At 36.0% G+C, this 26,640-nt stretch overlaps 1 pseudogene; it reads left to right on the top strand.

Annotated features, from left to right (window-relative positions):
• Positions 1–24,916: 24,916 nt before the first annotated feature.
• LOC150015151 (THAP domain-containing protein 1 pseudogene) lies at positions 24,917–25,946 on the top strand (annotated as a pseudogene).
• Positions 25,947–26,640: the final 694 nt, after the last annotated feature.

Below are 26,640 nucleotides of genomic sequence, written 5' to 3'. Positions count from 1 at the left end.
ATAATCCCCCAAATGATCCCCATACCTATGATTGTGTTCCTATTCTGGTTTACTTAGTTGGATTTTGTTTTTATTTTTTGGATTTAGTTGTTGATATTTGTGAGTTTGTTGTCCTTTTAATGTTCATAATTTTGATATTTTTCTTAAGTAAGTTCCTTTGACATTTCATAAAATAATGGCTTGGTAATGATGAGCTCCTTTAGCTTTACCTTGTCTGGGAAGCACTTCAACTACCCTTCCATTCTATATGATACCTTTGCTGGATAGCGTAATCTTGGTTGTAAGTCCTTGCTTTTTATCACATTGAATACTTCTTGCCAGTCCCTTCTTGCCTGCAAAGTTTCTTTTGAGAAATCAGATGAGGCACCCCTTTGTAGGTAACTCTCTGCTTTCCTCTTGCTGCTTTTAGGATTCTCTCTTTATATTTCACCTTTGACATTTTAATTATGATGTGTCTTGGTGTGGTCCTTTTGGGGTCTAGCTTGTTTGGGACTCTCTGTGCTTCCTGGACTTGTATGTCTATTTCCTTCACCAAACTTGGGGAGTTTTTCTTCATTATTTTCTCACATAAGTTCTGAATTTATTGCTCTTTCTCTTCTCCTTCTGTCACCCCTATGGTTTGGATGTTGGCACGTTTAAAGTTGTCCCAGAGGTTCCTAAGTCTCTCCTCATTTTTTTTCAATTCTTGTCTCCTCATTCTGTACTGGCTGACTATTGTTTTCCTCCTTATGTTCCAAATTATTGATTTCAGTCCTGGTTTCCTTCCCTGCACCACTGGTTTTGTGTGGATTTTTCTTTGTTTCATTTAGCATAGCCTTCACTTCTTCCCTATGCGTTTGCCATACTCAGGCATATATGTCAAGCCTGTGAGCATCGTTATCACCAATGTTTTGAACTCTTCATCTGTTAGGTTGGCTGTCTCCTCATCACTTAGTTCTCCCACTAGAACCTTGATCCATTCCCCATTTTGGGTGATACTTCTCTTTCTCCTCATCTTGACAGGCTCCTTTGTTTGTTTGCCTCTGTATCTTAAGTAGAGCTGTTGCTCCTGTTACATTGTAAGGGGCAAAGCCTTAAGTATTCATCATTACAGGGTGCCCCATTTCACCACATTGTGGCACTGAATGTGGGGTAAGAGTCTGAGAGGGAACAATGTTGCTTGCTCAGCACTAGCCTTTTTTCCAGGTACTTCTTCCCTTTTGTATGATTCTGGCGCCCTTCTAGCTGCTGCCTTGGCCATCGTTCCCAGAGTGGGTGGGTCTGCGGATGTTCTAGGACCATGAGGGCCCTTTAAACAAGCGAACTCTGCTGAGAGACCAGTAGTTTCTTCCTCTGTCCCAGCACCCACTGGTTTGCACAGTCAGAAGCAATGAGACTTTATTTTCCCTGGTGCTAAAACCATAAGCTGTGTGGTCTGGTCTGATGCTGGGAAAAGTCCAGCATCCCTCCTGACTTTTTAAAATGTGTGACTGCATTTTCTGCTGGCCTGCCGCTGCTGCTGCCACCACCACATTGCATCTTCTCTGCTCCAGCTCTGCCTCTCCTACCTGTCTGGATAAGTATTTCTTCTTTATATCTTTGTTTGTTGGACTTCCATGCAGCTTGATTTCCTGGAGCTTCCAGTAGTCTCTAGTTTTGAGGTAGTTTTAGTTCTTCTTAATTGTGGGAGAAGATGCAGTGTGTCTGTCTAGGTCTCCATCTTGGCTGGAAGTCTGTACAGCTTTCTTAATGCAAACACTCTAGTAGAGCTGGATTTAGCCAGGATTGAGGGAAGCACTAGTGCTCTCTTATTGGCTGAGAGCCAACCTCCCTTGAGTGGAGAAGGTTGAGAAATGACCTTGGAGACCAGTAACAGGTTCATACTTGTCCAGGCTATTCAGTCACACATGAGACAGTGTGGTGAGAGGTTGTGTGCTGTTCTATATAGTGAATCAAGTTCTGAAGTGTAGTCCAAATTCTTGTCTATATGCAAAGACTTAGCAGAATTTATTTTTTAATTACATACATACTTAATTCCTTTCCTTCAGATCATAGCTGCCTCTGCTATTTCTTGTCATAAGTGCCTAAACAACCCTGATTTGTGGCAGTTTCACCATTCCTAATCAAAGGACAAAAACATCAGTGCATTTGTCAGGCAAGCCTATTTTGCATATTTTAAAGTAAAACTTGGTGATCAAGATAAGTCTTGGGCCCCTCACAAGGTGTACGAGCAGTGTGTCAAGAGTTTACAAATGTGGCTGAAGGGAACACATGATAAATTGCTATTTGGTACACCTATGGTTTGGCGAGAGCCAAGGGATCATTCAAGTGACTGTTACTTTTGTAGAGTGAAAACGTTAGGACAGAACAAGAAAAATAAATGTAAAATAGAGTATCCTAGTCTACCATCAGCTATATGCCCAGTGCCTCATTCAGCTGAAATCCCAGTGCCAGTTTTCATTGAACTACCCTCTTTTGAAAAACAAGAGTATGGTGAGGAACTCAGTGACAGCAACAATGAAGATTTTGAAATTGAAGATTACTCAGTTCGTAAGGGATTTGATCAGCATGAGTTCAATGATTTGGCACAAGATTTGGGACTATCCAAAAAAGATTCAGAACTCCTAGTATCAAGACTGCACAAGAAAAACGTGCTTGAAAAAGGAGCGAAGGTATCCTACTTATGATCAAGAGAACGTGCATTTCTGCAGTACTTTCAAAGTGACGATGGCTTTGTGTATTGCCATAACATACATGGTTTAATGGAGAAATTGGGAATTCCAATCTATAATGCAACTGAATGGTGACTGTTCATTGATAGCTCAAATTGGAGCTTGAAGTGTGTCCTCTTCCACAATGGCAATTTATTTGGTGCAGTCCCAATTGGCCATTCAGTTTGTTTTCATGAAGAATATGAGGACATAAAGAGAGTCATTGATCTGTTGCAATATCACAAGCACAATTGGATTATCTGTGTTGATCTTAAAATGGTCTGCTTACTTCTTGGTCAGCAACATGGATACACCAAGTATCCCTGTTTTCTGTGTATGTGGGACAGCAGAGTTCATGAGAAGCATTGGGTGGAGTCAAATTGGCCTCCAAAATCTGACCTCAAACCTGGTGATCCAAACATTTTACATGAGCCACTTGTTGATAGAAGGAATATTACATTCCCATCTCTGCACATAATACTTGGCCTTATGTTAAAGCTTTGCCAACTGAAGGAGACTGTTTCAAGTATCTCATTTTGGCATTTCCTAGCCTGTCATTTGAAAAGATAAACTAATATGTATGTTTGGTAGCAGAACTTTACTACTTGTACACAATTTGACTTACAGTAACAAGATATAGCCTTTATATGAATAAAATTACTCTAAATAAACAGTATATTCAGGTATTTTTTCTTTGTTTTCCTTTGTATGTACATTTTGTGTGATCTTAGGGACAAAAGGAGGATATCCTGTACCTTAAAAAGTTTACATTTTAAAGAAAAACTGGGATCATTTTTGGATTCAGATGCCAAAAGTTAGTTAAAAACAGGTGTCAGATCAAACTCAATGGAATTTGTGTTCCCCAGTGTAATCCACTCCTCTAGCTCTAGCTATGAGCAGTAGTGGGTGAAAGTTAACAAAGATTGTCCTCTGTCAAAGAAGGCTACCTCCTCCAAGGTTATGTCCCTCCTCTGGGAGCCCACATCCATCCATAGGTCCTCATAGAATTGAAAGACTCAGCCTGTGAACCCTGAGAGTCAAACTTATTCCAAGGACCATTAAAGGACAACCTTTTTCCCTGTCCCACAGCTTCCTTTTGTCTCAGCAGGTGTTTCTCCTGAGGACACACTCCAATAAAGCTCTTCCAAGAAACATCCCTCTCAGACTTTATTTTCCAAGGATATGACCTAAGACAACTAGCAAGCTCTTAACATCACAGAGCCTTTTTGGCAAGAGGAAGAGAAGAAGGTGGTTTTGGCATTCAGTAATTATTAGAGCTATAAAAAAAGAGCGTTTGCAGTGGAAGTGGTCCCTCTTAAGAATGCATCACAAAATCTTCATGAGGCATGGAGGCAGAGTGGAAAAGAAGTATCTATTGATAGAATGATCTTTCTTTTTCTATTCTTCCACCTTTTGCCTTTGCTTTTTGCTGACTGATCATAACTAGAAGAGTGCAGGGGGAATAGACAATATGTTTTATGAAATATGCTGGAGCATCAAGCTTCTCAGAGAAGAGAGCGCAGCTGCTCTTAAGGGGTATTGCACACTAAATATAACCAGCATATCTTAGAAAACAAGTGACTTACCATATTTAATATCATGTTATTTAAGAATTACAAGGCTCACTGGGGATTACAAATTAACCAGTCTTGGTAAATATGGATGCATGCTGAAATCAAGTTATCTTATCCCATATGAAATGTCAGATGAATTAACAAACTGGGTAATATATGGTCAATAGTCTTGTATTTTTCACTTTTCTCAAAACGGAATCATGGTCTGCGAAATTCCTGAAATTGGATCCTAGCCCTTTATTATTTCCCACCAGAACAAGCCAAGAATTCAAAAGTAGGACAAGCTATAATAAAAATAAATGATGAATCAGGGGCTACATACACTACTATAGACAGAAGAGCATACCCATAGATCTTGTTGCCTCCTTCAGTATTTACTTTTTAAATAAACTCTAACTTTATTTGACTTTTAAATTTTTCTTACAATATTTACATCTAAAGGAATTGAAAGAATAGAAGATTAGCAGGAGAAAACGATTGAATAGATGAATAAATGGATGGACAAAAAAGGCAAATACTTATTGTTTACAGAAAGTACTTCCTTTCCTTCCTAATAAACTTCAACTTCACTTTTCATTCAAAATTTTCCAAAAGAAAAAACCTAATAAATGTTAGTTCCCTCTCTGACCAGTGTGGCTCAGTTGGTTGGGAGTTTTCCCACAAAGTAAATGTCACCAGGTCACTTCTTTTCTTCCTAGTCAGGGTACATGCCTGGGTTACTGGTTTGGTCCCCAGTTGAAGAGCGTGCAAGAGGCAGTTGATCAATGTTTCTCCCTCACATTGATGTTTCTCTCCCTCTTTTTCTCCCTCCTTTTCCCTCTATCTAAAAATAAAAAATAAAATCTAGGAAAAGAAAAGAATATTAGTATCCAGTGAATTTTTTAATATAATAATTTTCACCATTTCTTTAACTTTGACTCCACATCCATTCAGAGATTATATCTGCTTTATAGTACATTTTCTTTGAAAAAAAAAAGTGCTCTCTTTCACACAAACCCAAAGGCATCCTGGTACATGATGATACAGGATATTCTTAGATTCTGTATTAAGATAAAAGACCATAGACTAGAACAGGTGCCTCAGTAAAGATCTGGGCAGAAGTTGCTACTATATGCAAGGCCCTCCCTGCTTCTCTCTTCATTAACTAGGAAACACCTGACTTTTATCAAAGGCATGTGAAAAACATATGAAATTCAATGTGCTGTAAGCTGTAATTAACTTTGAAGTATTCCAGTTACATGTAAGTTCTGTTTAGAACATATCTTGCACATTAGTCATAGTTGAAAAGTAAAATTATTTATCTGGTCAGTTGTCAGGCTATAATAGGCTATACCACTGAGAGGGATAGAACGAGATTGTGCATTTAATGGACAGTGGCCAGCAAGAAAGGAGAACAAATATAAAAGGGTATGGTGCTGCCTCAAGAGCAGCTGAATTAAGTGTCCTAAGGTCACACTACATCAAGGCTTTGCATCAAAAGCAAAGTGTGCTCTCATGCGCCAGAGTAAGAGAAATTTAAAGGGCCAAGGTAAGATCTTTCCATGCACAGAGGAAAGGCAGCACTCTTGCTAAAAAATGTTTCTAGAATTTGAGCTTGTCTGATGAGCTGAAAAGAATCTGAGAAATCATAGACTATTTCTCTTTATTATACAAAGAAGGGAACCCAGGGATAGAGTCAAACAGTAAGTTTCATAACCGAGGCAAGATCTAGGTTTCCTGAAATGCTTCCTCCCTTATATGAAACCACAGTCATTCAAACAGAGAACTGCCTAGGTTGCAGTTTGCCTGACATTTTATACCAGATTCTAACATTTTGTGGTCATTCTGAACCCAAGTATGACTACCTTTCCTATTTACTTTGATGACTATTGTGATGGCAAAACTTTAAAAAGGAATATGAAACAGTTATAAAAATAAATAATTGTACACAGTTATGCAGCTTTATTATTATTAATAGTATTGCATTCTCCTCACCCGTGTCATAAATGGTGGGACAAGATGTGAAATTTCTCTGGTCTTGTCTTATTGATCAGGAGAAAAAAAATGATGGATTAGCTGTTTTTGTGAAATTAAGAGGGGGTCTCATTTGTGGTTTGGAATCTTGTTCTAACATACTATAAAGAGTCATAATGTCTGGCTCTTATAGGTTGCATTGTTCCACATATACACATCTATGGCTATGACTAAATATTGTTTTCAGTAAGCCAAACCATTTCCCTAAGAGAACATTTATGAGCATTTAATTAATAAACAGGTGAGCAAATGAGAACAAAGTGGCTGAGTTTAAAATAATGAACAAAGAACAATTGTTCTGAAATATATTACTTATGTTCATTGGATATATCTATATAAAAGCATTATAGGAGGGAAAGACAGGAGGGAGGGAAGGCGAAATGACTTGCCACTGAGACATGTCAGCCTTTCTAGTTTAGGTCTGTGTTACTCTGATTTTAGATGTGCATAGATCTGTCAGAGTGTTTAATATGACATTGCACAAATGAAAAGTCTACTCTTACTGTCATCCAGAAATAGCTTCATACCTTGAGCTCTATACCTGTAACCTAGACACAATTTCTCCTCTCATACTCAGATTCCTTTCTGTTGGTTCTAGTTCCCATATTCATCCCCACCTGTCCTTCAGTAACCAAGTCCCTGATTCACTAGTACCTCGAGGACATTTTCTTTCCTGGCCAGGTCAGTCAAAAAACATGTGCAGATGTTCAAAACATGATATAGTTTATGAGTTTGACATTTTTACTGCATTTTTCCCTCAGAAGTTAATTCAGCTTTACTGTGGAAGAAAACTGTCATTTTGCTGTACAAAAAAAAAAAAAAAAAAAAAAGAAAACCACTTTGCTGTGAAAATGGCAACATTTCGCCCTAGGGCAAAATGGTGGCTTGTGAACCTTCTCCAAAAGAAAACTGAGACATGACATGAAGTCATCATTTCACATGAGCAGCCTATCTGCCTTTCTAATTTTTTTGACAGAAGGGAATTTTATAAGTTCAAGGATAATGCAATTTCTAGTAGAATTACTGGCTTTTTTTAAAAAGATCACAAGCTGTTTTTGTTTTAAAATTCTAAATACAGGACCAGAAAATATAGCAACCAAGTCAGAAATTGGTATGACTAGAAATATTAAGCCTATCACCTTTCAAAGTATTCAAGAGATGCCTGAATATTAAAGAGATATAGTATATAACAAATTACTTACTCTTTTACTTTCTCATTATCCCTCTTCTCATGCAAGACATAATATCTTTAAATTTGGTTATATTAAAGACAGAATTTATTGTGCTTACTGTAGTAGGCTAAATGGTGGCCCCAAAACCAAAAAAAAAAATATGTTGAAATCTTAATCCCTGGAACTGTGACTATCACCATATATAGTAAAAGATATCATTAAATTAAACTCTTAAGAGAAAGAACCTGGATTATCAGATGGAGCCTTTATTTACTTATTTATTTATTTTTATTTATTTTGGTGGTGTGAACCAGAGCTAGTTATTCTTTTTAATCTTCATTGACACTTATAAATGTGCCTTTTTTCCCCTGCTCTGACCAACTTCACCAAGACCTCACCCCCTTTCCCTGGGGCCATCACTGCATTGTTGTCTGTGTCTATGGGTTATGCATGCGTGTTCATTTCCAATCCCCTTACTTTCTTTCACCCAGTCCTCCACTCTTCCCTCCCCCCTCATGGTTGTCAGTCTGTTTCATGTATCCATGCCTCTGTTTCTATTTTGTTCATCCATTTATTTTGTTCATTAGATGGCTCTTAAATGAAATCACATATACCCTTATAAAAGAGAGATAGAAAAGGAGATGAAATGTGACCGTGAAGGCAGAGATTAGTGTGGTGGAGCCAGAAGCCAAAGCATGCCTGCAGCCACCAGGAGCTGGAAGAGGTATGAAGCAGATTCTCCCCTAAATTTCTTGGAGGCAGAGTGGTCCTAGAAATGCCTTGTTTTCAGATTTGTGGCCTCCAAAACTGTAAGAAAATCAATATCTGTTGTTTAAGCCATGAAGTTTGTGGTAATTTTCTACAGGGCACTATTAGATGAAGATTTAGTGAAAAGAGCTCACAGAAATGATGACTGAAATTTTGCCATGACAAACCAAAGGCCATCTACCATAAGAGTCAATAAGAAAGCAACGAGGGGGGTGGGGGAGCTAATAGAACAACAATAAAAAATAAAATTTTAAAGTTAAAAAATGATGTATTATAGATTTGTACACCTGAAACAAATAATTTTATATACCAATGTCACCTCAATAAATTTAATAAAAGAAAAAAACATACACACAAATAAAGTAACTGAATTTATTTATCTTATGTTTTACACTTTCTATAATCTATATCATGACATATAATTTACTTGTTTCAGCTGCTTATTGGTTATTAAAAAGTTGCCCATGGATTAGAATTGGAATTTTATCACTCCATGTTTTATCTTTCCTTAAATGTTTAGAACTTTCTCAAAAAAGATTTCTCTCTTGAAAGTACAAAAACCCTTAGTCCTTTACCTTGTTCTATTTTTATATTTTTTTACTATGATGATGTTGCATTAATCTTCTTTGTGATCAAGCCAGTTTTAAGTCAGTTTTGTTTCTTCCAAAATGTCATTGTAATTGATCCCTTTGATATTTCCATACCTGTTGCTTCTTCATGGAGTCTAGATAATCATGTTTTGTAAACAATGCTTATTTACTTAATGACAAATAAAAAACGTTTCTGCTCAAACCTTTATGTGCCCCCTCTTTATTTTTGTAGTCATACCTGCAAATTACAAATGCAAAAAGAAGAGCAGTGGTGTGAAATTACTATTGCATGGAGCAAAGGTATAAATTAGAAGCATGGAGAAAATCCAGTACTTAACAAGATACAAAAGGAAATCACTTATGGCCACATTTTTCATGCTCTCCCTCCTCTTCAGCATTAAATGAACAAATTAATATGTGAAAATGAAAGACTTTTGACACAGTAAATACTCCACTACAGGGGCTCTCAGACTTTCCACACTCAAGAAATATCTACATACCCCAGGGGTCCTGAACAACACTCTAAGAATCATTTATCTGCTCTAGGCTGTTTGGCAGCTGTTTTATAAGATCACTGCTATAATTAGTTCCAAATAGTATATCTCAGAGGGTGGGAAATTCAAGTGTTAAAAAAAAAAAACAAAAAAAAAAAACTTTTCACCTAGCAAAAGGCTGCTATGGGTGATAGGAGAAAAAGGCCTTGATCTTACCAGCCTTTGTGTAAAAGGTATTGACTCTGTCTGACCCACAGTAAATTAATCAGAACATATGAACATGAATCGAATGTATTATTTCCTTTGGTTCACTATTCCATGATCTTAAAATGTTTTTACCCCAATTTCCATTAGTTAATAATTCCATTTTGGTGACAGAGTACTTGGCCATCCACCTGTGGCAAACACTTTGCAAATAGTGTTTTATAGAATCCAAACTTCATATCAAATGTGTGAGGCAAATATTGCAAATGTAATTAAATATTCTTCATGGTGTCTGGAGTTCATGCTTTCAGAGATCAAGAGAAATATTATTCAAAGAATGTGCAAAGAAAAACTAAACTAAAAGAGAGATAACTTTGTTAAACAGGAAAAAGATTGTTTATATTAATTCTCCATATTTTTTCTTCTGGAGAATATCCTAAAAAGGACTTTGTATATGGTCTTATAATACATATGTAATTGTTGCATATAAGAACCATAAATAAACTCTTTGATTTTACAAAGTGTTCTGTGAATATTTGTGCTGGAATTTTCTCAAATCTCTTTCCTAGACACATAATTTATCATAGATACTATTTATTTTAGGATTCTGTAATGCCTTACAGCTTATAGATGACAACAGTACCATGCCATTTCAGGACTGACTCAAATAACTTAAAATGTAATATTAAATCAGGGACTCAGTTTTAGGAAACACATCTGTGTGATATGTACAGCTGAATGTCCCCAGTCATATATTTCTTTTTCTTCAAGGTAGTTGGTATAAAAGTTAACTTTGCACTTAAGAAAATTTAAAAGAGAAGTAAGTGATAAGGTACTAGAGATAGAAGATTCCCAAAATAGAGGTCAGTGCCAAAAATTCTCACAGCTAGCTTAAATATCTCAGCAAAGAAAGTGGAAAGAAAGCCACTGGTAAAACATTTGAACAAATGAAAGGATTAGTTGTTTAGAAGTAATAAAATCTCCAGTAGCAGAAAACCATAGAGGTCATTCTGGACAAACCTTTCCACTTGAGAGGAGAAGGCATTGAAACAATTATTTCAATTTATACTTGCAACTCTTGGAATTATGTATTTTACTGAATGTATAAATGCACATAGTCAAGAAATAATTCATTTTTAAAACAAGTATTAGACACTGAAATGCCCTGGCTGGTTTAGCTCAGTGGATTGAGCGTCGGCCTGCGAGCTAAGTGTCGCTGGTTCGATCTTCCAGTCAGGGTACATCAGAGAAGGAAAACTCTGACTCCAAAAAACCTCCGCTGCCTTGCGGCATACCTCTTCAGGGGAAAGGCTAAGGGAGTAAACCCCGACAGAAAATCCGGAGCCGGAGTCCCTAAGGCGGTTTGACGTTGTAGTCAACACCGGCAACTCCTGCGGCGCACCTGAACCCAAGCTGTATCGACTCCGTCTTTCCCTTGGACCCTTCAGCTGCGAAGAGAGGGGGGGTCTGCTGCATGGGCAACAGCAGACCCTCCATATCACCCTGCCCAGGCTCTGTAGCTTCAGCTCCACTGGAGAGGACACTCCAGCGTCATCGCAAGATGTCGATTCAACACGGGAGGAGACAGATGCCGTGTCACTCCCGAGTCGGACTGCACAGCCATTCTCGGCGGTGCAGATAGACACTTAGGAAGCTACACCATCGTCTCTCAAGACGGACGGCTGCCGACGATTAGACACTGAATAACCCAAAACACTTTGTAGATGCTAGAAAAATAAAAGCTAATAATAACCAACCCCATTTTCAATAAGTTTACTATTAGAGATCAAAAGAAAAATGTGAGTAGAAATAACTGCTTTGATTGACTTTGCTGTAAGAATAATAAAAAAAAACTGTTTAGATTATAATTAATATTCTAAAGAGGAAAAGCAGAGAGTATAAAGAAAAAGAGAGAAGCATGGACAGAGGTCAAGGCTTCCCTGCTGTTTTTTTTCTCCTAAAGTCTCCTCTTATGGTTTACCCATTCAACTGAATTAACCCACAACTCACTCTCTCTCTCTCTTTCTCTCTCTCCCTCCCTCCTTCTCTTCCCCTCTCTCTTCTCTCCGCCCCCTCCTTCTCTTTTAGCCTGTTGCTAAAATCACTTACCCAGTGATTGACAATTTCCATCATATTCTCAACCTCTATTCAAAAAATTTTCTCCATTTTCCAGCCTTGCTGTAACGTGGCTATTCTCTTAGGATATATTGCCATCTCTTGCTGCTCTCTCTGGTGGAGTCTGTTCGCATACATTTTCAGTATAACAGAATCAGGAGGTGAGGTCTGTGTCCTTTTGTTTTTTATTACTGCCTCCAGAATGTTTCACAAATTTTCCTCTTATTAAAATATAAAAGCAAAACTGCCTTTCTTTTGAGGCTCAGATCATGTCACTTTTCCATTCTTCTATTTATTCTTCAAATGCCCCGTGACCTTCACTTACAAAATTCACTTATGTTAATACTCAGACCCAACCATCCACCAAGCTGTATTCCATTACTTTGTTTCCTAACTCTTCAGATTAATATCATAATGGATATCCTCAAGGCAAATAAAGATCCTAATCTTCCCTCTTTTTACCTAAAGAAGCAAAGAGATTTTTCTTTCTAAATCTAGTCTGCCATATTGCTGGAAAGGTAAGTTTTCCATTTTTTAATCTGTTGCGATCTGGCTTTCACCTCAACCCTCAAAAACTAACGTCTTTTTAAAATGAATATCAAGTCTTATCACTTTCTTGCTTGAACTGTTTTTAGAAATAATCTTTCAATAGTTTCCATTATTAAATCCATCAAGTCTTCTCTAAATTTTTGAGTGGCCTTAGTCCTGTGTACCTTTTAAAATATTAATGGTGATCATTCTGTTCTTAGATAATAATGATACAGCTTCATTTATCTCTTTTCTTGCTGGAGATTTTGCATATTCCTTGTCTTCTGTTTGCTATGCTCTTTTTCTTGCTGATCTCTCTTTCTAAAAGGTCAGTTTAAATGTTACTTCCTTCAGAGGTCCTACTGTTATTACCTAACCAAGAAATGTTGTCCATCTTAACCCTTTACAACAGCATTTCATTCATTTTCTTCTCAGTTTGTAATGAAGATATTTTAAATTTTTTATATATTTTTAAAGTATAAAAACTTATACTTTAATTTATCAGAGAATGCTCTCATCTGGTTTTCATCATAATCATCACTCCTCAAGGAACTAACAGCAACTTCATAATATAAAGCTGAAGAGTTATTTTCAGCCAATATCATACTTGGATCTTTTAGAAACATTCAGAACTGTTGACATTTGTAAACCCTTTATCCTATGACTTCAATAGTTTTTCACATATCAAGTTGTTCCTAAAAACTCTCTTCCCTTCATGTGTGTACTCCACCTGCATGAATATTTTTAAAATAAATATGGATATATATATATTTCATGTACATAATTTATCACCTATAAGCAGGTTTTGCATGATATTTTTCTATAATTCTGACACCTTATCTGTACTTTCTTGCCTGCTTAACTATTCCACCTGACTTATTTAAAATCAGTTAAACAAAACACATCCCAAGGTAAATTATTGAGACTTCCCACTTTATTTTTCATAAACCTGATCTAAAAGTGTTTACTACCTCATAACTGTCACTATCTAGTTGCATAAGCAAAAACCTTGAAATTATTCTTAATTGCTCTTTTTTTGACTATCCAGTGTAAATTCATTTATAAATTCTATTGATTTTACCTCATAAATGCCTTTATTTAAAAAAAAAATATTTTTATCATCACCTAAGGACTTTTTTATTCATTGAAAGAGAAAAAGAGAGAGAGAGATAACAATGTGAAAGAGAAATATCAATCAGCTACCTTCTCATATGTAGCCCAACTGGGGATCAAACCTGCAACTTGAGTATGTACCCTGACTGGATAGCAAACCCACAACCCCTTGGTCTATGGTACGATGTTCCAACCAACTTAGCAACACCATCCAGGGAACCTTTCAAGTGCATTTTGAATCAGTCTAGTTGATTCAATTTCTACCACAATCACCTTAGTTACTGCCTCTACTACTTTTCAAGTTATACTGCAATATAGTCTCTTTAAAAATGCAGGTGAATTCTGTTGGTGACATTCTAATCAATTGTCTACATGGATGTTGGCCAGATCCTTTCAAACACAGATCTGACTGTATCACTACCACAATCTCCTAGCTAGTTATAACCCTTCAGTCCACACATGATTCAAAAACAAAATAAAACAAAACAAAAACAAATATATACATGAACGAAAATACTCCTTACCATGCTCTTTGGGTTTGAAAGGGATCTAGGTAGTATCATTTTGCATCAGAGTCCCTCCACGCCACACCACTTTCCACACATTCCAGTATCAGTCTTCTTTCAAGCCCTTATACCAATCATTATCCTCCAGAAAAGGGTTTTGAAATGTTTTCTCCAGCTAAATGGTCTTAAATCCATTCTATATGTAATTTATTCTTGATTATCATTCAACCCCTGCATACTATACTTTATTTTTCCCTTAGAGTCATTGCTGACTTGGCTTTATTAAGTCAAATTTAGTAATATTTTATTTTATCACATAGTTTTTTCCATATTCCCATTGAAATTTATTTTTATAAAACTTTTTTATGTTCTTCTCCCTCAGAACATCTACAATGTTGTGAGGGTATAAGCACTCTCTCTCTCTCTCTCTCTCTCTCTCTCTCTCTCTCTCTCTCTCTGTCTCTCTGTCTCTGTCTCTCTCTGTCTCTCTCTCTCTCTCTCTCTCTCTCTCTCTCTCTCTCTTTCTTTTCTTTCACGCCACTAAGCTTAGCAAAGGATATCTCATGCAAGAGAAAACAAGAAGTATTTGTTAAATAGTGAATGACAAAAGGGATGGACTACATATATCTCAATCACTTCTGTATATCTAACATCCACCAAGTGAGTTATCACAGAATAAATAATAAAAAATCTGATGACCAAATGAATAAATCACATCAATTGAGTTAAAAGAAAGTTGAGAAGTTTCATAAGATGGAAATCTTTTTTTTAAGTATATTTTATTGATTACATTGTTACAGTAGTTCCATTTTTCCCCCCTTTGCTCCCCTCTGCCCAGCACCACCCCTCCCCCAGCAATACCCAACCCCCCAAGTCCATGCCCATGGGTCGTACATACAAGGTCTCTGGGTTCACCCTTTCATATATTCTTCTTTAAAAAAATAATAATAAATAAATTAATTATTTATTTTAACAATAAAAAATAGCAATCCTTCCCTCTCAAACTTAAGACCCTTTATAATCTTATAAAGGACAATGGGTGAAGGTGGAAATCTTATGGTATGAAGATAAGTACAGAGAAAGCTAAGGAATCATAACTTGGGAGTCCCTGTTGAAATAATAAGGAATTTGTACATAATTTGAATACCACAGTGACCATTTGAAAGGTTTTGATCAGGATTGTCATAAAATCAGATTTTCACTCTAGAAAGATTATTTTAGAGGTTGTATAGGGTAGGCTGAAGGGAATCAAGACCAGAAACACAAGCATGGGGGTTATCTGGGGGGAAATTATAATTATAAAAAGAGGAGAAATAAGTTTAAAAATAACCAAAAAAGAATGGAATTTGAGAGGAAGAACCAAAGGAGGCAGAATCTATATAATTTGGGGTCTGATTAAATGTATATGAAAAGTAACCTTGGCTGGTGTGGCTCAGTGGATTGAGCGTCGGCCTGTGAACCAAGTGTCGCTGGTTCGATTCCCAGTCAGGGCACATAACTAGGTTGCATGTCAGGTTCCCAGTTGGCGGCACGAGTGAGAGGCGACCACCCAGTGATGTTTCTCTCCCTCTCTTTCTCCTTTCCCCTCTCTCTAAAAATAAATAAAACAAACAAATAAATAATTTTTAAAAAATGTATATGAAAAGTAAAATAGGGGTACAATTATAGGAATAATATAAAACTCAAAAAGCAAATAAGCACAGAAACTAAAAGCAAAAAAAAAAATTCTTGTTTATGTAATTGGTTGAGTACTACTTTTTTAGCACAATATGCAAGTGTTGGAAAATGATTGAGGTGGGAGTATCTCACTGTTTTTGAACATTTGGATTTAGTTATATATGTATTATCAGAGTATAGATGTTCAGTAGATAAACTGATAAAGACCTTGAGCTCAAAAGAACAGTTAGTGATATATACTAGAAATTCATAAAAGTGTTTTGTCATAAGAGACATTCATAGAAGTTTGGAGAATGAACAAAGAGAAAAAATGGTCCAGAATAGAAACTGGGAATACCAAAATGTGATGGCTAGTAGGTAAGGAGATGTTAGAGAAGGATACAAGGAAAGAGTAGTCCTAAATTAAAGAGAAAAAGCTTGGTGCCGTTGAACTCCAGAAAAGTTGTAGTTTCAAACACAAGGAAATAACCAATAGCCCTAAACATTCTAGGAAGATCAAATACTTTATTACAAGAACTGATAGGAGACCATCAGATTTGACAGTTAGGAGACTGCAGATGACTTCTGTCTGGGGAAACTTGGTGGGAAGCCTCAGATGAAAGCCTCATTGCAGTGGGCAATGAATTTGTAATGGTAACAAATAATTTCCAAGCAATGTTTGAGGAGCTTGAGATATCAATGGTTATTATTGGAGGTCAGAGGCAGACATAAAAGTAAAGAAGACCTGTTTAAAATTACTTTACCATTATTTGTATTTCATAGGATGCAAATACTCTATTATACATAGTCATCCTTTGTTATACTTGTAAGAGTCATGTTTGCCTAAGAAATAGGCAATATTTGACTTTCTGTGTTTTTGTCTATTTTGAACAATACAGATAATAAGATTCTACACATCAAACAAAATTTGCCATTAACACAACAAAATTTTCACATGGGCTGTCTCGAGAACTGGTGTTTTTCATCATTATACACAAAGTGTGGCCCTAACACTTACTCAAAGTTACATATAACCCATATAATTGACATTAGTGCTCCTGGGATTGTGAAGGTTAATAGAATTTACCTTAGTCCTTTACTGGGTATAGTCTGTGAAATAAACAAAAAACAATTGCTCATTCCTGAATTTAGTGATCATTCTATTGATTTATGTACCTGCATTTATTACTTGGTACTGGACATTTTATGACATGTAGAACATATGGGCTAAGGCATAGTTTAATAAAAAAAAATCTCAGCAAAATCTGAAAATTAATTTTTAATTTTAATTTTTAATAATAATAACCTGCTTTTTGCAGACCAGGAGTCCATATTTATGTAAAAATGGAGATAATCTCTGGGTTTTGATAGCCCTTAAATAAAATAAATTAATTCCCAAGATCCTTAGAAAAGAATAATTGGTGTTAATGATTAACATAATTTTTAGATTCTGGGTCATTGTATTGAGGGGCAAGGTCTTGATCCCATTCTCTAAGAGGCTATGATTGACCAATAGCCTGACTTGTCCTGATGGAAGTTTTCACTCATTTCCTTGGCAATATTATTTCATCAGTTCATTGGATTTCATCCAGATTATTTGGCAGTGATTTAGTAGAATCATGCTGTGTCCATTATTTTTCCCTCACAATGATTTAATCTTATTGCAAGAGTGTTCCAACTGGATATTACGCTAGGCACATGATCCTTGATTTTGGAAGGGTTGCTTCATTTTCACATAGCCCACAATTAGTTATATGAATAAAAAATTATCTTTAAAGCAATGTAAAAACTGTTAATTCCTTTATCTTTAGATTTGTGTGTGTGTCTGTGAGAGAGTGAGTATATCCATTAATATTTTGAGTACTCCAATAGAGGATACGCTTTAAGGATAGAAATATTATAAGAAGTGGTTCTCTAGCCATTAAGGATATGTTGAACATTTATTTGTCCATTTATGTATTAACTTAATGGGACTATTATGTGTAAGGTAATGAACCAGACTCTCTGAATACTGAATATAGAAAATGAATAAGGCATTGCACCAGCATTTAAGAAGCATGTGGCTGTGGATGCTATGGATACCTTTCTCTAAGGATATGTCAGTTCATTATTTTGGAGTATCATTTTAAACTTTATTCTTAAAACAACTTCATTTCTTAGTCTATTTGGGCTTTACGACAAATATATAATAGACTGGGTGGTTTATAAACAACAGAAATTTATTTCTCACATTTTGGAGATGGGGAAGTCCAAGATCAAGGAATTGAAATATTTAGTGTCTAGTGAGGACCCACTTCATCATAGACAACTTTTTCACTATGTCTTCACATGGCAGAAGAAGCTAGGAAAATTTGTGGGTTTCTTTTATAAGAGCTCTACAACTTTGTTCAGAAAACATGTCATTCCTTGAGAAAAACCAGCTGTCACCTCTGAGCTTTATCCTATTCCACCACAATCTTAGAGCTCCTGGTTTTGAACTGGGCCTAAAGAAGAAGGTGGTCAATTGAAGAAGAAGAAAATAATAATAATAATAATAATAAGAAGAAGAAGAAGAAGAAGAAGAAGAAGAAGAATGAGGAGGAGGAGGAGGAGAAGGAGGAGAGGAAGAAGGAGAGGAAGGAGGAGGAGGAGAAGGAGAAAAGGAGAAGAAGAAAGGAGAACAAGGAGAAGGAGAAGAAGAAAATATAAAATCAATAAAGCTGTACAGTATGGTAGGTATGGATTAAAATAATATGTGATTTGGAAAGGAAATTAAACACTGTATTAAGTTGGGGTGTTGGGAAGGGCAATGAGTAAGGGAAAGTGGTGCCTGGGTTACAATTTTAAATAAGATAATGAGAGTAGGTCTCATTGAGAAAGTGGTATTTGAGTAAAATTCGTAGGTGGGGACATAGTAGGCCCTCATAATATACAGAATAAAGCCTCTAGGCAAAAGGGAAAGTGATTGTCAAGGCCCTGTAGCAAGAGTGTCGCTGGCAAGTTGTACAATTAAAAGTAAACAACTGACATGATACAGAGCTTGCTGATGAACTTACATGTAAATTTGAGTGGGCCACAGGGTGGCAGGTTAAACATAGATTCTGTATGTGTGCATGATGGTATATCCAGATGCATTTTAATTGGTAGACTGAGTAAAGCAGATGCCCTCCTCCAGGAGATTAAACATCATCCAGTCAATTGAAGGTCTGAATAAAACAAAAGAGGGAAGAAGGATAAATTTATCCCATTTTTTCCTGCCTCAGTGTTTGAACTGGGATATCTCACTTAAACTTCTCCTGTATATGAAATGAGATTTATATCATCAGCTTCCTTGGTTCTCAGGCCTTCAGACTCAGACTAAATTATACCACCAGCTTTTCTGAACAGCAGATCATAGGACTTCTTAGTCTCCGTAACTGCATTAGCCATTTTCTCATTATAATACATATCTCTTGTTATTCTGTTTCTTCAGAGAACCTTAACCAGTACACAGAATGAATGAGGAAAAATAGTTGTAAGATCTGAGATAAGTAATAGGGGTCAGAAGGTATAACAATAGCCTTACAAGCTATTGTAAAGTCTTCAGCTTTTCTTCTAGGTGGGACAGAGAGGCTCTGAGCAGAGGAGTTACAAGATGCTGGATTTAGGACAAAATACAGAGGGACCAGGTATGCAAGGAATGAGAGATAGTTAAGAGGCTATTGCAAAAACCTTTACACAGATTAATAGTCATCACTGGCCTCTATCACGTAAGTTACAATCTGAATAATGTTCTTTACTGTGCTAGAAATGAGAATGGAAGAGGAGAGCTAATTTAAAGATGAGTTATTTGTAATTGTCCTGTCATAAAACCTAACGTTATTATTTAGTGGTTACTATGTACCAAGCATTCAGCTAAGGAGTTTTAATATTGTGAATCACCTTATAAAAACTATAAAACATGTACTCTTAACTCTAATTTATAGAAGAGTCTGGATCAGAACTCAAATCCAGATCTATCTCATGACAAAGTTCATGCTTTGAACCATACCTTATACTTTCAACTAAAATTGTTTAAAAATACCAAATACATTCCCTTTTTAATTATTAAACAACCCACCCAAGAAAATCATGTAAATAAGATACATGAAAAAGTATTGCAGAAAGTGACCAAGAATCTTTGTATGCTAGCCTCTTGTTGCCCTTGCTAATGAAAAATTGATCAATTACATGCCAGGTTTGTTTCACTTCATTTTTAAATATTGGAAATATGACTTTTAGCAGACTATTTATATAGTAAATGTCCAATATGACAAAATAATTTGGTGGTCTTGAAAACATAATGTAAATTTAGACATAACTCTTAAAATATCACAGGTCTAAAAGCTATCCATACCTGGGTCAAGCAGTGTCACTAAAAGCTTTCTAAGTGGAGCTATGACAATTACTTTCACTCCTCAGGTAATTAGGATGTCTCTACTTCAGCTTTTCTGTTCACACAGATGGATAAAAGGGACAAGAATAGGTTTAGTTTAGACAAGTAATAAATAAAAAGTACAGACTACTCAAATTGTTTTGTTTTTGAAGATTATGGACTACCAGGTATCTTGAATGAGGACAATCTGTTTATGATACCTCCGTTTGTTTTAGTAGTTTACTAGCTGTGAGTCCTAGGGCAAGGTACTCAACCACTCTATTTCTCCATTTTTTCATCCATATTATGGGCATACTACTCACTGTATGTGATTGTTAAATGAGATAATGTACATGGCTCATTCAGGGGACTATATAGAGATATTGGCCTTCAGAAACCATTTTCTGCTCTGCAAGAACAACAAAAGGAAGAAAGAAGCATCATTACACAAGGAACAACATTGTAGTTTGCGTGTTCTTGACAGAATTAGAACAGTTCAGATGTTTCTGCTGATCTAAATGCTTTCTCATGTTTAGAGTTTGTCCAAACTAGTTGGAATTTTCAGGGGCTACTATAAGGAACACAATTGTACTATTTTCTGTGCTGCTTTGGCTCCATGGATAAGTACTGAATAACATATAATTCTGCAGAGCTGTCAGCAAATTTGTGAACATTACTCTTCTCTGCATTCTTAGTAAAGCTTATTCTCTGCATTAGAACTTTTTATATCACACTGCAAAAAGACCAAGTTGACAGCTATTATCAAAATTAGACAGTGTTTAACACCACATGACCCCACTTGCCTGCCAAATTTTCTACAAAATTAAAATTTAGGAGTATAATAATACAATGAATTGTTGTCTAACATTGGCCATTTTTTATTAGACCCAATTTGTAATGAGACAGCTTTGAATTAATAATAACTCATCATCTGTGTCTCAATCTCAGAAACTCACTAGGATTAGGCCTTGGTCAAGATCTTTTGCCCTTAAATATGGTCATAGAATTTTCTTATTAAAACTTTAATTGTTAATTTAAAATATTCTCTCTGGTGACTAAAAAAAACAAAACCAACTCATTTTACAAAATGAAACCTGGCAGAATGATAAATTTATTGTTGATTAATTTTCAAAGCAAATTATAAAATTATGAATACAAAAATAAAATTTTTTCTCTGTGTGTGTTGATTTCCCTGCAAAGTATTTTCATGTGTCTAGTGACAAAGTTTGAGAAAGAAGAGAAATGTAAAAGTTGGCTTGCAAAAGAACCTAACGGCTATATCATTGGCCTTTTATCTTTGGACAATAATGACAAGAACTTTGAACTTATTGATAAATATTATCATTATAGTAAATTGGGGAATTTAACACATAAACACCATAGAGAGCAGAAAAGTAACCACCTCATTAAAGAATAAACAATCTAAGCTAATAATTTACATTACTGTAAAATAATTATATAAATAATTCTTATATTTATATAATAAAATAACTTTACATTTTATTTCTTTATTTTTAGAGAGAGGGGAAGGCAGGCAGAAAGAGAGGGAGAGAAGCATCAATGTGTGGTTGCCTCTCATGTGTCCCCAGCTGGGGACCTGGCCCACAACCCAGACATGTGCCCTGACTGGCAATTGAACTAGGGACCCTTTGATTCACAGGCCAGCATTCAATCCACTGAGCCATACCAGCAAGGGCTATATTTTCCAATTTTTCAACTGGAAAAATAAAAAACAGTTTAAAAATCAGAAGCTTGTTTTAAATGATTGCAAAGATTCAATCAATCTCTTAATAGAGTAGTTTTTAATATCACTTCTTTTGTGTATGGACCTTTTGTTTTTTACTTGTTAGCAGTTGAGATTTTTTGTTTGCTTTTAGACTCTGTATTAAACTTTCACATTTGCTGCTTTAAAATGACTTAATACTAGTGTATATAGAAAACTATGTAATTTGCATTTTTCTGTCTAATATTTACTGGTAGTATTTAGCAGTTAAATTTAGTCTCCAGGATATTCTTCTCTCACAGTGCTTTAGTTAACATTTTCAAAATGGCCATTCATCTAGAAACCAAAATTTGTTGATATGGGCTCTGTAGTGCTCCAGAATACCTATGAGATCGATGCCTCACAGCTCCTATTTGGTGTTAAGTCAACAGGTATTATAATTTGTGAATGGCTTATAAAATCCAGCAGGAAGGTAGACTATTCAGATGATATTCACCATGGTCATTTTCCATGAGAGATCTTATATACAATCCACCAAGGACAAATTCTTCACTCTGTTTACCTTAATCACTCCCTTTTCCACACAGAGCTTATGGAGTGGGAATGCTGGCAGTGATGTTTGTGCTGAAGATCTAATTGATTTGGCCTTTTCACATAACTAAGTAGTTTGAAAATAAAAAGGAATACAGCTGCTTTTATAGATCTATAGCTATTTCTATGTTTCTTAACTGAAGGCAAATTTGTCCTTCAGGGAACTTCTGGCAATATCCGGAGGCATGTTTTTTCAGTTGTTGCAACTAGGAGGTGCTACTGACATCTAGTGGGTGGAGGCCCTGAAATGCACAGTAAAGCCCCTCTGCCAGAAGGACTCCTCTTACCCAGAAGGTTAGTATTGCTGAGGTTGAGGAACCTTATTACAACTTGGAAATTTGAAACTTTCCCATCTGTATTACACACAAGATTTTGGTCTTTCAGAAAGCATATTATAAAGGAAAGCTTATGAAAATACAATCTCAAACAACTTTTATCCCATAGTGTCTCAATGAGGCAACTTTAAAAAGATACTGTCCTAGAACTGTTAGTGACACGGCTCTGGTGAGGCCATCATGGAATCCAATTAAAAGTCTAATTTTTCCGTGCTGTGAGAGAAATCAGGAGCCACCTCTTTGTTCCAGCATTGTACACCACAGGGTTCCAGGGAAAGTGCACTTGATGCCAACTAGTCCTTAGGCAAGCTTGCATGAACCCCCAACCCCAACCCCCAAGGCCAGACATTAATAATTTTTCACCTCCAGATTTATAGATTAGTTTTGGTCTTCCTAGAAATTAATAAGGTAACAAGAAATGAAAGTGAAAAAATAGCACAGGTATCCATGTTCCTTTGTAGACACTTAGAACTTTTTCTGCAAAAAGTTATTTTCTATGTTATAAGGAAAAAATGATTGGTAAAAATAGGTCATGCAGGAGTGAAGCTTTACAAATTGCAGGTATGCCACGCTTTGCAATAACATTTCTGATTTTAAAAGGAACTCTTGAAGAAGGGTCAGAGCGGAATTCAATGTGATAATATAATTAAAGACATTTTCAATAAGTCAGCACTTATTTTAGTTTTGTTTTCCCCTTGGAATAAAGCTGTGCAGGCAATTAGTTTAAATTAGGCTATGTGGGGATGTTATTTGTATAACAAAAATAAGTTTCTCTTTGTAATTAAATTTAATGGTGCTGCACTGGAAAGAAACAAGTTTCTAAGACTTGAGTTGCTCTAGTCCACTCAGAGTTCTGAGATCCATTGTTATAACAAAATTTATTTTGCTACTTCCCTGACATGGTCTTCATATTTAACATGCTAAGCGGAGATTTCTGGCTGCAGAGGAATTTAAGGAAGTCATTTTTCTCTGAGTTTTATCTAAGTTCCAATGTTTCCTAAGTTGTTTTGATGTTGCTAAAATCTTGCTTTTGTTTTAATCTCTTAAAAATGTGAAGAACTGTTTCTAATTATCATGTTATCTGCATATATGAATTTAAAATTGGAACTTGGGACTATTTCTGTATCTTAAATCCTTTTTCATGAACTGATTATACATTAACAGGATCTAGATATATAACATGTTTTTACATATGTAACAAATACACACATATTTACAAAATATATTACATAAATGTGTATTATTTAAAATCTCCCTAGTATATATAACATTTTTAATCAGAAAGCATAATAAGAAAAATATTTGCTATTTCTTATAATACAAAATCTAGATTTAGTTTACTTTCTCTATATTGTCCTTAGAAGTAGAGTGGACTGGTTTTCTATGATCAAACTCTCTTTCTATTGACATAATAGGAACAAGAGTTTGTGGTGGCTAGACAGATTTGGGTTCCCATTCCACTCTGTCATTCACTGGCTTAATATTTCAGGGAAATGACTGAAACTCTTAAGTCTCAACTCTTTCATCTATAAATTGAGGTCAATAACACCTACACAATAAGTTGTTTCAAAGTTAGAATCCATTACTATACTAAAATTACTAGTCATAACAAGCATTTAATAATTAATAATAATGGCTATACAATTATTACTATTTTTCTTATTAATAAGAAAGATGAGGAGGGATCAGGAATAAAAATGAAGAATCAGTGAATGCTATTTAAGTTTGTGAGTTGATACTACTCTTTCAACTACTCTGGTCTCCAAAGTGATTAAAGTAGCTTTCATGGAGCAGTTCCACAATGGAAATGCTGCTCTCTGTCTTGCCTTTTTCTCATGTTGTTCCCAAGGCCTAGAATTGTCTTTCCCATTCACTGACAAGTAAATGGCTATTCATTCTACAGACCCTAACTGAATATATATTTACCACTCTGCAAAGCTTTTCCTGACCTTTCCAACTCCTAAGTATACTTTATAATTTTCATCAACGGTATACTCTGTTTTTAATTTTGTTAAAATATATAGCACATTTACCACTTCATTACTTATATATTTGTCTCCCATCATAGGTATGTCAACTTGAAGGCCAAAACTACTCAATTTCGTTTCTCAATTTATTGTAATTTCAGGCATCTCAGTGTAGGAATGCATGCTTGCTGGATGAATGAATGAAAAAATGAGTAAATGAATGAGTGTATTTTTCTAACAGGATTTGTTTGCAACCATATTCTTCCATTACTTGTAGTGCTCTTTCTAAAAAATATACTTCAGTTGTGTTTGGTGACAATTGTCTCTCTTACCATAAATATTTACCAGACAATTGTCATTAATTGCATCTGTAATTATCTTTCTTTGTATTTCCCAGCATGGAATTTCCTTCACTGATTAAAATGTAAGGATAGGAGAGGTGAGATTGAGGCTTTCTCCACCGTCTTGGAGATGGGTGGCAGGGACGGTTGTGGGCCTTCTCCTAATGCAAACAAGAAACGGGCTGTCAGCCAACCCTGAGGATGGCTCCCATCACTGTAATTGTTGCCCAAACCTTCAGAAGAAGCCAGGGTATCAAAGCAGAGAGCAGCGACATTGATAACAGCTTCGCCTGCCTGCTGGGGCGAAAAGAAGTGAAATGACTAAGGACTAGAAGGGTGGTGCAGTGCTGTTCCGCCGGCGGCTGCAAGAACCAACAGGCTAAGGAGAAGTCTGTTTCTTTGCACAAATTTCCTCTTACTCGACCCAGTCTTTGTGAAGAATGGGAGGGAGCTGTGAGAAGAAAACACTTTAAACCCACCAAGTAGAGCAGTATGGGTCCAAGAAGGAGTGCAACAAGTTACTGAAAGAAAATGCTGTACCCACAATATTTCTTTGCACTGGGCCACAGGACAAGAAGGGAAACAGTTTCCCCCATCTCCTTTAACTCCTCCCATTTCCCAGGTTGATACTGCTATTGGATTACTAATGCCTCCTCTTCAGACCCCTGATAACATCTCAGTTTTCTGTGATCACAACTGTCGTCGTCGTCGTGGTCGTCGTCGTCGTCGTCGTCGTCGGCAGCCGTCCGTCTCGAGAGACGATGGTGTAGTTTCTTAAGAGTCTATCTGCACCGCCGAGAATGGTTGTGCAGTCCGACTCGGGAGTGACACGGTATCTGTCTCCTCCCGTGTTGAATCGACCTCTTACGATGACACTGGAGTGTCCTCTCCAGCGAAGCTGAAGCTACAGAGCCTGGGCAGGGTGATATGGAGGGTCTGCTGTTGCCCATGATCACAACTGTACTGTGGAGGATACCATGCACCAGAGAAAAAGGATTCATCAGCTAGAGTAGCAAGTCAGGAAACTCAGAAAGATGCTTAAGACTACACAGCAGCGATGCAGAAGACAAGAACAGCTTGAAAAATTAAAGGAGGTTGTACACTTCCAGAAAGAGAGACATGTTAGAGAGAGTTTTTGTGATTGTGCCAGATAACTACTTTGAAATAGTCGAAGTACTACCACAGGAAAAATGAAACTTGTATTGGTTTTTAACAGGGCAATACCACATACCCTCTTCTAGCCTATAAAGGAGTTTCATTTGAGAATATACTTGATTACTTGTATAAAAATTCAGAATATTAAAAAAATAAATTAGATAAATACTTTAAAAAATAAAATGAAATAAAATGTAAAGATAAAAGGAAAGAAACCAATAAACAATGTGCCTTCTTTCTAACCTGCTATTCTTGTTTCTTCCATTCCCTTACCAGGCATTCTTTCCTAAGCATTTTCAGTGGGACCATCCCTTCCACAACTTTACTGAACTTACTCCATAAATGTTTACCAGTCACTCCTAATTTCCAAATTCATAGATGTTTGCTTAGCTCCATTTTCTTTTATTTCTTGAGCTGTATTTGACCTGTCTGATCCTTTTTTATTTGCCTGCTGTAATAGCTGTGCAAGAAATAACATAGAAAGTTAAAGTATATTATCATGGAGTACTTTGTCTAAAAATATTCATAGAGTAATTTGTTTATTGCCAAATTTTATTCTATAGCATAAGACACAGAGGGGGTATTGATAGTAAGAAGAAAATTCTGGGATAGTTGCATTATGGAAAATAGAAAACTCTGGAATATATATCCAGGGTGGCAATGGTAAATTTCAGAGTTGAAGGAAAAATTTTAAAAGCTTATCTGGAATTGTAAATTAGCACAACTAAATAAA

The sequence above is a fragment of the Furipterus horrens genome, unplaced genomic scaffold (assembly GCF_987537825.1).
Source record: "Furipterus horrens unplaced genomic scaffold, mFurHor1.1.pri manual_scaffold_3, whole genome shotgun sequence".
NCBI lineage: Eukaryota > Metazoa > Chordata > Mammalia > Chiroptera > Furipteridae > Furipterus > Furipterus horrens.
The sequence above is the reverse complement of the archived record's forward strand: the minus strand, read 5'-3'. Positions and strand labels throughout refer to the sequence as shown.